At 42.4% G+C, this 11036-nt stretch overlaps 1 pseudogene; it reads left to right on the forward strand.

Moving 5' to 3' along the window:
- The first annotated feature begins 9196 nt into the window (after positions 1-9196).
- On the forward strand, positions 9197-10218 carry LOC146982393 (protein NLRC3-like; annotated as a pseudogene).
- Positions 10219-11036: the final 818 nt, after the last annotated feature.

Raw genomic sequence — 11036 nt, forward strand, 5'->3', positions numbered from 1 at the left:
CTATTGATAGATTTTGTTTCAAATGAGAATGACTGCTCAAAGTAAGAATGTTAGTGTGAAATATAAAACTACACGTTGTTTTCAATAAAAAAAAACATTTGCACAAAGCAAGCCTATCCACTTTTCCATGTTGATAAGAGTATTAAGGCATATAAATAAATGGGCAAATTTTATGATAATGGACTCCCTCTTTGAAAGCCCAGCAGCCGCCACTGGTGATTCGTGGGAATGTATCATGTACTATGTTGTATTTATGTTTAATGTGAGGACAACAGATGGAACTAGAAATTGTATTTCCTGAAGGAAATACGTGTGAATGCTGAAAGCAGCTGAATGCCATTGCTGAATTAACAAACGCATTTGACAAATAGTGCAAGTAGTGATCAACATGCAAAGGTATGACCAAGGGAGGAATCGAACCCACGAGCTCATGGTCAGTGGACCTTTACTCTGCCACTAGGCCACAGAGAGCACACAGTTGTCTTAGAGCAGTGGAATAAACAAGAAACATGTTAAGATAAACCAAGATAGAAAGAGGTAAAGAGAAAAGGTGGGGGGCAGATGCATTATCAAGGTTGCTCATGCAAGATCTGAAAATAAGCCAGACCAAGTGGTAGTAGTTACAGTTGGCATGTAACAAAAGAAACTAAAGCAGGAATCAAACCAAGGGCCTCGGCAAACTAACCTCTCAACAACAGAGAAGATGAAACATAATTGAGTTTTATGTACCATGATAAATCGAACACTGTCCAATGCAGCAGTAGTTTGAACAGTTAAACAAGGAGCAAGTTATCAGAAATCAACAGAGGAACACTGGGGGAATGATTCACTAACAAAGTTGTTAGAGCAAGATTTGAACCTGCAACCTTTGGACCATCAGCCCAGTGATCTAACCACTTGACTACAGTTGCATTCAACGAGAGTCAGGTAAAAGAAACCCCTGTATAAGAGGCTAACTGACTTCTGCCTAGTAATGGGGACACACGTGTGAAGTTTGCAGGGGTGGCATTCAAAATAAGAGCTTGTAACTCACAGATCATAATACATAAAAAGCAACGAAATAAAACAATGAATAACTTAATACTGTAATAGACAGGTAAATAATAAGATTAATAATAATGGCTTACATTTAGGCTATAGCACTTTTTTATATGGTATGTGTGACTGGAGTGAATTTCATATGTGACACTCTCCCAGTTAAAATTAAGTGGGGGTGCACTTCCCAGCAAGTAGAACTGCAGCACTGCCGTCACTAACCGAAGGAAAACACAAACATTTCATTAACAAAAAGGAAAAAATACTCATGTGGATCAATATAGAGACAGATTTCTGCAGGTTTACAGTTGTGCCAGTGTAACGGAGATGCACTCACTCACCCATAAAGGACGTGCAAACCTGACTGCCAAGTGCTCATTGAGCTCTTGGCGAAACGGTTTGCATTGTCGCCTGCCTTGCTGGAGACTAGGGTTCAAGCCCCACTTCTGGCAGTCTGTATCGAGAAACACAACGCAGAGGGCCAGATCGACATCGGCTACACCAGTAAGTGGTGTTTTGGTCACAGCTCAGCCACTGTTCATCTGAATTTTAAGATGTTTTCTCTTTGTTCCAGCATTTATAACTTTTACAGAGATAATTGCTTGTGTATGAACAGCAACATTCATCAGTGTTGGTGATAATCAGTCAAATGGGGGGCGCTGTGTGTTCTATATTGTTACATACATTCCCAGTGCATGCATCTGTGTTTTCCTAGGTGTGTTATTAAAACAAAGAGTGATTCCCATGTCTCTTTAAGAGTGAGGTGCCTCCTATAGCCACACCCTCCATACTGCTCGTCTGTAATGTCCCTCTTGTATTGAAGCCCCGACATGAGAAATTGTTCCGCCGGTCAGTGCAAATCTCTGCACTGACACAGGAAGAGCAGTGAACTGAGACACTGGGAGCTTCCGCTACAAACAAGCTTAAAATATAGACTTATTTAATTTTTTTCTGAACAATTTCTCATGTTGGGGGGCTTCAATACAAGAGGGACATTACAGACGAGCACTATGGAGGTATTTGGATGTTTTTAGGTGTGTCTTTTTGGACGAAGAAAAGTGAGCTCTGTTCGCTACCGTCATATGGACAAATACTGCTGCGCGGACCCCCCTGTAACTCAGAGAAGCCACGGAGGACTCTGAAACTTCTCCCAGCCCTTAGTCGACATGAGGGTGAGTAGATAATGAGTGAAATTAGAATTTTGGGTGAACTATCCCTTTAAGGCAGAGGAGAGGAGGAGCAGCTCTGCTCAGGTAATCATTAAACACACGGAAGAAGAGTTGGAACTGACGTCTTTATTCAGATCAGACTGTTTTACAGTCAACAGAGCAGGAGAACAAGGTGAGTACTGTCCAAATGATTATGTTGTCTCTGTGGGGACTGTGAAGATGACGATGAGGACTGGTTACTGGTTTCACTTTCAGACTGACTGAAGAACAGAAGATGAGTGATTGTGCAGAGGAATAGGGGGACACAGGAAAGACTCCAGGTTCTACAAAGAGTAATCCATCCAGAGATGATCTATCCTTCAGTCATAAGCCTGTAGCTATGAGGTAAGAGACCTGCAACAAACTGTCGGCTTTTTGTTTCTGTGCTGATGGCCGACAGTTTTGTGAGGACAGGAAATGAGAGCAGAGGGAGATCATGCTCATTGCAGTTTATGGTTGGTACTTTGATCTCAGGTTCACAAAGAGTCTATCCTATCTGAACACGACATAGATAAACATGTATGCACTGTGACTCCATATATCTGAGAAGAAAGGAAACACCAACACTAGAGCTGCATTGTTGCATGAAGTCTTGAGTTATGGCTAAAAGGGCACAGTGACCTTTGACCTTTATTAGCCAATATCTATTCAGACCAGTTTGTCCTAATTTAATCTGCAAAATCATTGAAACATCTTGAGGGAATTTCTTTAGATTAGGCTCAATTGTTCGCTTGTACTCAAGAACAAACTGATTCGATTTTGTCAGCCAAAGATCAAAGGTCAAGGTCACTGTGTCTTAATGAAAACACTTTTTTTTTCTTTAAGTATATGTAGCAAGTGCTAAGTGGAATAGAACGTATAGGCTGATCAGAAGATAAGGCGGGAGGACTAGATTATTCTGAAGCACAGAATAAGAATGAAAACCTTAAGACACTGGAGTTGAATGAAGCAAAGTGTTATTATACACAAGTGATAAATATTTACTAAATATACAGTTGGCCAAAAGCTTAGCATGAATAAATGGATTATCAGTTGACTAAGTCTAGTTCAGTATACTTCAAGTAAACCAAGGCAATAATCAATCACACACACAAACGGCCCTATCCTGCGTGTCATTCACCCCCTCTCTGCCTCCCATTTCCTGTCACACTCTGAACTGTCCTATCTAATAAAGGCATGAAAAAGCCTCAAAAAAATATACAAAAAAAAAAACTGCGGTCACGCCAGCCGTCTTTCGTTTTCAGGTAGTCAAGCCAGCCGCTCCAACATTTTAAGTGCGCCCTTATTACAGACTTTATGGCAAACGCACAGAAGCAAGTGGGGAAGCCATCGCTAACCACAAGAGCGTGTGGGAACTTCCGGTTTTCAAAATAAAACGTCAGTGTTAAATGTATTAAGATTTTATTTTGTAAAATATGAGAACTACATTAAAAATTCATAAAAATATTAAATATGTTTGAATGCAATAAAAAGAGGTGTGTGTGTCATAGAGCAAGCTTAGACCTACTGCCCTACACTGATTCTGAGCCAACAGGTCACATGACCTGGGAGTTATTGAGCTATAATGCTCATATTTACAGTATTAAAAAATCATACAAAATATTAAATGTGTTTGAATGCAATAAAAAGTGGTGCGTGTCATAGAGCAGGCTTCGATCTACTGTCCTACACTGATTCTGAGCCAACAGGTCACATGACCGGGGAGTTATTGAGCTATAATGCTCATATTTACATTATGACAGGTATTCAAAATTCATAAAAAAAATATTAAATGTGTTCGAATGCAATAAAAAGAGGTGTGTGTCATAGAGCAGGTTTAGATCTACCATCCTGTGTTGATTCTGAACTAACAGGTCACATGACCTGGGAGTTATTGAGCTATAATGCTCATAATTACAGTATAAAACACATTAAAAATTCATAAAAATTATTAAATGCGTTTGAATGCAATAAAAAGAGGTACGTGTCATAGAGCAGGCTTAGATCTACCATCCTGTGTTGATTCTGAACTAACAGGTCACATGACCTGGGAGTTATTGAGCTATAATGCTCATAATTACAGTATAAAACACATTAAAAATTCATAAAAATTATTAAATGCGTTTGAATGCAATAAAAAGAGGTACGTGTCATAGAGCAGGCTTAGATCTACCATCCTGTGTTGATTCTGAGCCAACAGGTCACATGACCTGGGAGTTATTGAGCTCTAATGCTCATATTTACAGTATAAAACACATTAAAAATTCATAAAAAATATTAAATGTGTTTGAATGCAATAAAAAGTGGTGTGTGTCATAGAGCAAGCTTAGATCTACTGTCCTACACTGATTCTGAGCCAACAGGTCACATGACCTGGGAGTTAATGAGCTAAAATGCTCATATTTACATTATGACAGGTATTAAAAATTCATAAAAAATATTAAATGTGTTTGAATGCAATAAAAAGTGGTGTGTGTTATAGAGCAAGCTTAGATCTACTGTTCTACACTGATTCTGAGGCAATAGGTCACATGACCTGGAAGTTATTGAGCTATAATGCTCATATTTACATTATGACAGGTATTAAAAATTCATAAAAAATATTAAATGTGTTTAAATGCAATAAAAAGTGGTTGCCCTATGACACACACCAGCCAACAGAATCAGATTTTTTATGATTTTTTAATACCTGTCATAATGTAAATATGAACATTAGAGCTCAATAACTCCCAGGTCATGTGACCTATTGCCTCAGAATCAGTGTAGGACAGTAGATCTAAGCTTGCTCTATGCCACACACCTCTTTTTATTGCATTCAAACACATTTAATATTTTTTATGAATTTTTAATGTGTTTTATACTGTAAATATGAGCATTAGAGCTCAATAACTCCCAGGTCATGTGACCTGTTGGCTCAGAATCAGTGTAGGACAGTAGATCTAAGCGTGTTCTATGACACGCACCTCTTTTTATTGCATTCGAACACATTTAATATTTTTTATGAATTTTTAATACCTGTCATAATGTATGAGCATTAGGCTATAGCTCAATAACTCCCAGGTCATGTGACCTATTGCCTCAGAATCAGTGTAGGACAGTAGATCTAAGCTTTCTCTATGACACACACCTCTTTTTATTGCATTCGAACACATTTAATATTTTTTTATGAATTTTTAATGTGTTTTATACTGTAAATATGAGCATTATAGCTCAATAACTCCCCTAACCCTAACACATGGGGCAGTTGCTCTACCAACTGAGCTAAACACTGGCGCATGAAAACATTTCATGAGTCAAGTGAGAAGATGTCTCACAAACTATGGATATTGCATGAAAAGCCCCCCCAAATACTTAAAAAAAAACAATGTATATTTTCTGGGATTCTAGACAAACAGGGATCAGGTAATCTGGAACTAGTCTGAGAGGAGGAGCAGGAAATGACCTTGAGAAGGTGAATCCAGTTTAAATATACATGTGTTCATGTCTTCATAGGAGATGGAAGAGGAGTGGTGTCTCTGTGGACCAGCAGCTGTCCTGCTGTGGTCTCTGTCAGGACGTCCTGAAGGATCCAGTCTCCACCAGCTGTGGACACTGGTTCTGCAGGCAGTGCTTCACCTCAGACTGGGACCAGTCTGGTTCTTCAGGACCCCCCTCCTGTCCCCAGTGTGGACAAAGACCCAGAACCAGAGGTGAGCTGCAGACTGTGACAGGCTCAACAGGCAAGTCTTTGTATGTTGCTTGTCCAATAACTGAAAATGCCTTTATGTAAATAAATACATACAACCAATATTAAAGTACAGGTGGTATAAAAGCAACGTTGTGAAGGATCCTCAGCGTGTGACCAGAGGTTTCAGCCTCTCTCCCTGTGGTGACTGATGTTTATCACGGTGTAAACGCATGGGTTGGTTGGAGGAGGACGAGCTGTAGGCAGCGAAACTGGAAGCTATCAGTTTAACGTCAGGCTGTTGTCGGTTGATCCGGTGAATGATCAACTTTCCCCTCTCAAAGTTTACACTGGATGTAAACATGCTGTTTTTAGCGGTAGTTAAAGCAGAAGTAAGCGATCCCGGTCGTTTTGGCTAATGCTGCGTTCCAGGCAGGCTTGTGAAACCGTAAATTACAGCTTTAAGTCACAACTTACGACTTTGTAGCGTTCCAGGCAACCCACTCGTGTTTTTCCGACCTGTTTTACCTGTGAAAGTCACTATAACGGCCACTCGTAACTTCCCGTGAAGTCGTACCAGATCGAACTGGTACCACTTCACAGGTCGGAAAAACACGAGTTACGGGTTGCCTTGAACGCACCCTAACAGTCCTCGTCCCGACGTCACCACATTCACGGCGTTCCTTGGCTGCACACACAGCCCTGCATGCCGTTCTCTCTCCTCATTGGATAAAAACTGTAGGATACGATAAATGTTTTCTCTTCGGCTCAGAGCAGAGCAGAGGGACTGAGAGACCCGTGTTTCGGTCCAAACACTCTATGTAAGTGATTGCTGTCGGAAGATATAACTATTTAAGACTTATATTAACACAAATATTCCGCTTACTTCTGCTTTAATGAAAACATACAGATTTTTCTTCTAACACTGTAAAACTCGTTGTTTTATGAAGGAACAATATAGCAGTAGTCTCCCCTGTGTCTGAACATGAATTATGTTTAGTTGGCTGGCTGTTTCACTTTCACAGATGCTAGTTCGCTGAATGTGTTTATATCTACAGCAGAGCGGGGACCCACTCATTAAATCCTGAATAGTAAAATAGTAAAACACGGTGAGGCCTAGCTCCACAATGAAATTATAAATGGCAAAAAGGCTTTTTACATGTTTTGGGGGATACATTTAAGACCTTAAGATATATGTTAAAGGGATAGTTCAACATTTTGGCAAATTGGCCCATTGCCATAATCGCTATAGTCATAGCAGTAGGTTCATTACCTTTAATTGTAGGTGTAAGCTATTTTCAGTACGGCGAAGCGCAGCAGCTGGCTGCTCAGAGCTACGCTATGGAGGCTAAAGGACTTTCTTTGGTTTTCACTCATTAAACTCATCAAATTCAACATCCCAAAACTCCACAGCGCTTTTGTAGACAAGTTGTGACCTGCACAACCACCACGCTATGAGATAATGACGGAACGATACGAAACGGAGCAGTTTTTCGAGGTAAATACTGGGTAAATACGGAGACTGCTTGCTGAAAAACTGTCCCTGAACGCAACGCGCATCAGCGGTTTTGTATGTATTTACCTCGAAAACGGCTCCGTTTCGTATCGTTCCGTCATTATCTCATAGCGTGGTGGTTGTGCAGCTCACAACTTGTCTACAAAAGCGCTGTGGAGTTTTGGGATTTTGTATTTGATGAGTTTAATGAGGGAAACCAAGAAATTCCGTTAGCCTCCATAGCGTAGCTCTGAGCAGCCTGCTGCTGCGCTCCGCCGTACTGAAAATAGCTTACACCTACAATTAAAGGTAACGAACCTACTGCTATGACTATAGCGATTATGGCAATGGGCCAATTTGCCAAAATGTTGAACTATCCCTTTAAGAAGAACATTTCTGAATTTGCTCTACCTGGTCTTTAGATTATTAGGCTATCTGTATCTACTGTAAACAATTCATGACAGTCATAAACCCATTCTCATGGGATTAGTATTACCTGGGGACTTCTGGGAATTTGTAGATTAGCTCCCCACGTCTGTGTTTCTTTTGGTGCAATAGATGTTGTTACAGACAAGAAAACAGAAAACAAGAATACAGTGGTATGTAGTTGTAATGGCAACTGTAAATAAAATGTCAAAGCAGCAACGTGACTTTGGAACAGTGTCAGTGTTGCCAACTTTGCAACTTTCTCACTAAATCTGGCGACTTTTTTTTGTCAAAAGCGATTAGCGACAAATCTGGTGACTATTTCCGGTGTTCTGACAAACGTTTCTGGTTTGAAGACTCCGATGTGAAAGCACATTATTGATACTGTTTTCAACGAGCCCCGCCCCCGTCCCAAAGGCCCAACCAGCAGTCAGCCTCACAGCAGCGTTATAGTAGTCCCCACTGCAGTGAGAGACCTGCACCGTTCCTCGATTTTCTGTCTGACTCTGTCTCTTCTCTCTCAGCAGATCGTGGTCTGCAGGAGGTTTTAGATCAACATAAGATCAGTCTGAGGAGCAGATGTGAACGAGTGACTGAAGGAACTGAGGGAACAGGAAGTGGAACAGGAAGTGGAACCCTCCTCAACAGGATCTACACTGAGCTCTACATCACAGAGAAGACCCTCCATGACGCTCCAATCAAGTGCAACGACATCTTCAAAGACTCACCTGTCCAACAGAGAGAGAACGTCTCTACGGTCTCACCTGTCCAACAGAGACCCATCAGAGTGGTTCTGACCAACGGCGTCGCTGGCGTTGGAAAAACCTTCTCATTGCAGAAGTTCACTCTGGACTGGGCCGAGGGCTTGGAGAACCAAGATGTCAGTCTGCTGGTTCTGCTTTCGTTCAGGGAGCTGAACCTGATCAGAGATCAGCGGTTGAGTCTTCTCAGGCTGCTCCATGGTTTCCATCCAACATTACAGAAGGTCACAGCAGAGCAGCTTTCTGTCTGTAAACTTCTCTTCATCTTTGACAGCCTGGATGAAAGCAGACTGTCACTGGACTTCAACAACAGGAAGGTTGTGTCTGATGTCACACAGACGTCATCAGTCAACGTGCTGCTGACAAACCTCATCCAGGGGAATCTGCATCCCCCCTCGGAAAAAGCACAGCATCCCTCGTACGAGGCTGAGGTGAGCCCTCTTATAACCATGATGAAGGAGGTAGACGTTAAACTCAGAAACTTCTGGTCTGGTAGGATCACCTCCAGACCCGCAGCAGCCAATCCAGATCCCTCCTACATGTGTCGACAGGGTAACAGAGGTCCGAGGCTTCACTGACGCCCTGATAGAGGAGTTACTTCAGGAGGAGGTCCAGTGATGAAGATCTGTCCATAAGATTCATCTCACACATCAAGACGTCCAGGACCCTCCACATCAATGTGTCAAGTCCCCAATCTTCTGCTGGATCAGTGCTACAGTTCTGGAGCACATGTTGACCACAGACCAGAGAGGAGAGCTGCCCAAGACCACGACGGACCTGTTCTCACACTTCCTGCTGGTCCAGACAAAGAGGAAGAAGAACAAGTACTGTGACGAACATGAGACGAGTCCACAGGAGCTGACGGAGGCCGACAGGGAAGTTCTTCTGAAGCTGGGGAGGCTGGCGTTTGAAACAGGCTTTGGATGAAGGAAAACATTATGTTCTAACCAAAAAGACCTGGAGCAGTGTGGTCTGGATGTCACAGAGGCCTCGGTGAACTCAGGACTCTGCACTGAGATCTTCAAAAGAGAGAGTGTGATCTTCCAGAAAACAGTCTACTGCTTTGTTCATCTGAGTGTTCAGGAGTTTCTGGCTGCAGTCTACATGTTCCACTGTTTCACCAACAGGAACACACAGGTACTCAAGAAGTTCCTATGGATACAACATGATGGTTTAACCCTGGATGTCTTCCTGTGGAGAGCCATGCAGAAATCCCTCTGCAGTAGAAACGGTCACCTGGACCTGTTTGTTCGCTTCCTTCATGGCCTCTCTCTGGAGTCCAACCAGAGGCTGTTAGGAGGTCTGCTGGGTCAGACAGACAACAGTCCAGGAACCATCCAGAGAATCATCAACAACCTCAAGGAGATGGAGAGTTATAGTGATGAAATCTCTCCTGACAGAAGCATCAACATCTTCCACTGTCTGACGGAGATGAAGGACCAGTCAGTTCATCAGGAGGTCCAACAGTTTCTGAAGTCAGAGAACAGATCAGAGAAGGAACTCTCTGAGATTGCATGCTCAGCTCTGGCCTACATGCTGCAGATGTCAGAGCAGGTTCTGGACCAGTTTGACCTGAAGAAGTACAAGACATCAGATAAGGGACGACTGAGACTGATGCCAGCTGTGAGGAACTGCAGAAAGGCTCGGTGAGTCCAGATTTGATCATTGTAATTATTGATCAGCGGATAAGATCAGTATAGTCAAATTCAGATAAACACAATTTTCATTTATTTTCATTATTTTTAGTTTGACTTTGAAAAACTTACTCACAGGTTAGTTATGTCTGTTCAGAAGGTGTCATAAAAGTTGTGAGCTCCAACACAGATTCTTCAGTTGTTTGTCATTGTTGCTGTTGATTCAACAAAACAATATATATTTTTTATTTTTTTATTTTACTTTTTGGTTTTATTCAAACCTGATGAATCTAATTAAAGCAGCTCCACTGATCGGTATTACTGCTCTGGACTCAAACAGGCGACAGTTCAAAACTTCTTCTGAACAACATGTCTTCATCCTGACTCTGGATCAAATCACAATGAAGCAGAAACATGATGTTGTTCACGTCCTTCATCTAAAACACAGATTCAGATTAAATCTGTGCAGGTCTGACAGTTTCATGTCAAACTCAGAGAAGATGAGCTGAACATTCAGATGTTCAACACATCATCACGACCTGTCATCAGATTTGATTTAATTCTGACAGATTTTTCTCTTCACAGACTTGTTGGTTGTGGACTCACAGACAAACACTGTGAAGTTGTTGCCTCAGCTCTGAGGTCCCCAGGGGGGGGCAGACCAGGGGGAGGTGGGGGCAGGCAGTGGGGGGGGGGCAGGGGGGGGGGGGGAAGGGGGCCAGGGAGGGCAGGGCAGGGGGCAGGGGGCAGGGGGGGGGGGCAGGGGCAGGCCGGGGGGGGGCATCAGGGGGGGTGGGGGCCAGGGGGCAGGGGGGCATCAGAGAAGGGGGCAGT

Source organism: Trachurus japonicus, chromosome 8 (genome assembly GCF_045865225.1).
Source record: "Trachurus japonicus isolate A0001 chromosome 8, Traja_1.0".
Taxonomy (NCBI): domain Eukaryota; kingdom Metazoa; phylum Chordata; class Actinopteri; order Carangiformes; family Carangidae; genus Trachurus; species Trachurus japonicus.